We start from the raw sequence: 4,392 nt of genomic DNA, 5'->3' as shown, positions 1-4,392 counted from the left end.
TGCTGAAATTATTTGGGGTCACGGAGGTCGAGGGATCACGCACTGCCAGCCAGCATGAGTCACTGTGACCGAGCTGCCCTGAGCTGACCACGGGGTGAGTGCATCACAGAAAGGCAGCAGAGCACCTCCCTGGGCAAGGAAAAGAACAACAAAAAGAGTGGTTATTCAGGTGTGTGCTTACAGAAGTACCTGTACAAGCTCTGAAAGTGGTGGGCCAAAATTGCTGAAGAGTGAAAGCAGCATCCAGCACTGCAGGAAGAGGGCTCATTAAGAGAGAGCGAGTCAGTCTTTTCTTGTGGGCAGCACCCGTGTAACTCCAGGCTAATGGGAAACCCCTCCGTAGGTTTTCATGCACCAGCCCCCAAAACCCAGCTCTGAAGCTCTCTGTAATGAGCATGCAGGATCCTACCAGGCCCTCACACGCAGCATCAAAGCAATGCAGCTGCTTTTATTACAGCTGTTTATGAAAACTATCACAAAAGTGGCATGCCACTGCCAGCTGAGCTTTTGCCAAAGGAAGCTCTGCTTAATTAGGTCAAGAATTACTTGGTTAGTGGCATGGATATATTTATATATAGTTTTCAGTGTCCACACAGAAGTTCTCACTAGCAGAACACAGGGAAAGGAGATAGAGGAAAAAGAAAAAGGTCACCAAACTCTTGAGAGAGGCAGCCAAGTTGATTCAAATAGTAGCTATGAAGCCAACACTACAGCTACCCTGACACTTGGACCATTACACTTTGCATTGTTTAAGTGGAAAAAACCCCCAACCTCCGAATTTTTACAAGAAGGCTTATTCTTGTCCAAGTAAGCAAGGCCATCCTTTCCACTGGAGCCTTACACTGGGGAGAAGAAAGGAGATAGAGCAGACATTGCCTCAGGCTAACTTCACATTCCACACCTTAGGGTGGGCCACAGGGGAGTCTCCTTCGGTCTCTCACTTCCTGGGAGTGAAAGCCAGGAGGCAGATGGAGTTACTCAGAGGTGTCTGACTCACTGCAAAGGTGGCCGGACAGAACAAGCAAAATCAGATATCAATGTGCAAGCAAACTGGGTGCGTTCAGGTGATCCTGCTGCACGTCACAGCTGCATGTGAAAGGGTCAGAATCAATTATTTCTGCATCAGTGCTAAAGGACATCCAAACCAAACCGCACAGGATTTGCTGAGGCACGCAAGGAGTTAGGAAAAGTGTATTTGGTGCCACCAACCTGAACGAAGAGAAATGGCCTGGTGAATTGGGGAGCCCTGTGTCTGGGGACCCAGATGTGTAGCACAATAGCTGGATGCCAAAGGCAGCATGCTGGCAGACAAGCTCTTGGTAGTCTGAGGCTGAAGGTCCAGCTTGCTTCCTCTTCAGACTCGTTCTTAATGCTTGTATTGGTTTAACGAGTGGGCAGATTGCTCCTTTGTTACTGCATGGGGTTAGAAAGAGAATGATGTGGTGTGGGCCATGGATAATACAGGCACTGGCCTGAGGAACTTGCAAGGGGAAGAAGAAGGGAAGCTCCAGGCTAGCAGCAAATGAAACTTTGCAAATCTTCCTGGTCTACACAGTCTCCAAGTAGGCCACCAGCCACACTGTCCTAACCTACCCCTGTCAGGACAATCCTTCCTCTTCATCTGCAGGTTTTAGCTCACTGATCAAAGCTTCTTGCTGCCAGCTCACCTGGCAACATGTCAGGCACCATCCATGGGAAAACCCTGATGTCAAAAGGGACTGTCAGTGGCAGTACTTTGCCCTTCCCAGATACCATCCCTTTTTCTTTTGGGTGCATCTTCCACCTCATTCCAAGACGTTTCTAGGGCAGATTGAATCTGGATGCATTTAACTAAACAAATTTAATATCCTGTTACTGCCCCATGTGTCCAGAGGCACCCTCCTTCCTCTCTGTCCTGTGCAGCAATCACCACACAAATTCAGGGTTTCACCTAAAGCCTTGCTTACACCTTATACCTGAGAAGTGAAACACAAGAGCTGTGGGTTTTGTGCTATTACAAATCCCCTTTAGCCAACTGAGCTACCACACAGGGGGAAAACTAGATTTTTTCTCTGTCACAAAAGCAACAGAAGAGAAAATGGCAATCATCACCTCGGAAGGCGACTACCTGGAGCCAACCAGAAAGAGCACATGTGAGCAGTGAGCTGTCAACCCCAGCAGGTGGGCAGCCTAGAGCAATCTCAATATTTGCACCTACTCTAACCTCCCACCGTGTTAGGGAATTTATTTCCCTTCTCCATCCCAGGATGTCAGGCTGTAGCATACTTAAAGAAGTTTGTCAGCTGATGAAATCACTGAGATGTGATGTGTGAGTCTGTCCAGCTTGATGCCACAGGTAGAATCCAGCCCTTGTTAAGGAACTCAAAGCAGAATCCAATCCTTTTTCTAACCCTACCCCACCTGGTCACAGTCCATTAATAAACCTTTAAGGACACAAGGCACCAGGCTTTAGGAGTCATTGGTTATCTGCTCTGCAGGCTGCGAGGTGAGTGACAGTGGCACATCCTCACACACTGCTGTGGTGGGTCTGACACCTGGAAAGCAGCTCCTGCTGCCCTGTGATACTCACATTCATCGGGGGGAGGGGATGATGGCTCCTGCTCCAGGACCCAGTGCAGAAGGGTGCTGGTTGCCCAACAGCAGCAGTTGCCATCCCTGCTCCGGCTCGCCCCTGGTGGTAGCGGAAGCAGTGGGCTGGATTCCTGCCGTGGCTGTGTTTCCCCTCTTCCCATGGCAGCACACAGTTCAAACCAGCTCCTTTTCCCCAAGGAGACTGAGTTCAATTGGGCTACACTGCTGGAAGCCCTTGATCCAGTTCTGGGAAATCCCCACAGCTCCACTGTACTGGGCAGAGGCAACCAACTCCTATGATCCCCTGAGCTCCGGGCTGCCAAGAAACTCCTCTCCATACAAGTCTCATCTGGCTTTTCAGCATGGAGTTCTTTTGACTGAAACCACAATACTTAACATGCTTCAATGATCAAGCGGAGGGCACGGGAATGTCACTGAAAACGCTTGGCTTCCAAACGCTGCATTGTTCTTCTCTCACCCCATTCACAGATCCCGACCAGAACATCCTGATCGAGCTCTAAACGTTTTCTGGCCAATCCAACAAGAAGCTCCACAGCCCTGTTTGATCGAAGACCCACTCTGGCATGTAACCCATGGGGCACTCAAGCCCAGCAGAGCCTCGCCACTGCTCCCAGGAGTGCTGTGGAAGTGTTCCCTCCCTCCTCCGTGCTGCCAGCATCCACCAGATGCAGCCTTGGCCAAACCGACCCCTGCTCCACCAGAGTCTGCTGGGAACCTGGCTGTCACTGTGTGCATGTCCTGATCCCCTGTGATGACCATGCAGATGGATGTCACCACCTGCCCACCAAGTCTGGGTGACATTTTCAGCCTCACGCTCTGCAGATCCCAGCACCAAGCTCTCTGACCCAAGTCCCATCCCAAAAGTCTCATCTCCAGTGTTCTGGTTGCACCAGGTTCAAGACATGGCAGGAAGAAAACATGGTGGCCACGGCTCATGTGAGGGAAAGGCGGGGTGGTAGGAGCTGAGTAATTTAAGAGAGAGGGAAAGAAAGCAAGCTAATTAAAGACGTGATAAAATCTCAACAGTTTTAGCCACATTGAATATCCAATTAGGTCTATAAAGCCTTCGGGCCACAGCTGTGGGAAGGGATCCTGGGTCTGGCACAGATTGACCAACACCCACTGAGAGCCTCCAGAGCAACCCAGAAACAGCAGTTAAGGCTCTTTTTTGGTTTCCCCTCTCCCAGGCAGCTCCAGGGCAGCAGGGCCCAGTGGCTGGAGCCTTAACCACATCTCTCATCCATCCAGCTGCCCCATGGCCATTCTGTGCCCATGGCCATGCGGCCAGTGTGTGTGCTGCTTCAGCTTCCAGCAGCTGTAAAAATTCCTAAAAACTCCCTTTTTTTTTTTTTTTTTTTCAATAACATTTGCACACACATTCAGCTGCATTGTTTACAGCAAACATTTCAACATGTGCTGGCACAAGCGGAGAAAATAAAACAAGACAAATGAATGGACTGGAACAGGAACTCCAGCCCTGACCCTGTGGAAGGGGGATACAATTCATCCCGTGGTGTGTTTTTGCTGGATGGTTGTTGCCATCCTCGGTGGGACGTGTGAAGACCAAGCCACAGCAGCACTGAAGTTGCTTTTAACTCCAGAAAAAAAAACAGAAGGAAAAAAAAAAAAAAGGGCGAGTTGCAGGAGGGCGCTTCTTTCAAAGCGGCATTTTTTGCCGCAAACCTCTCGCAGCATTTTACGCTGCCAGAAATCCTGTTCCGAGCGGCAGAAAAACGTGTGCACGAAGGGCAGAGGCGATGGGGCCGGGCCCGCGGGCAGCAGGGAAGACACCTCGCTTCC

Source organism: Catharus ustulatus, chromosome 3 (assembly GCF_009819885.2).
Source record: "Catharus ustulatus isolate bCatUst1 chromosome 3, bCatUst1.pri.v2, whole genome shotgun sequence".
Taxonomy (NCBI): domain Eukaryota; kingdom Metazoa; phylum Chordata; class Aves; order Passeriformes; family Turdidae; genus Catharus; species Catharus ustulatus.
The sequence above is the reverse complement of the archived record's forward strand: the minus strand, read 5'-3'. Positions refer to the sequence as shown.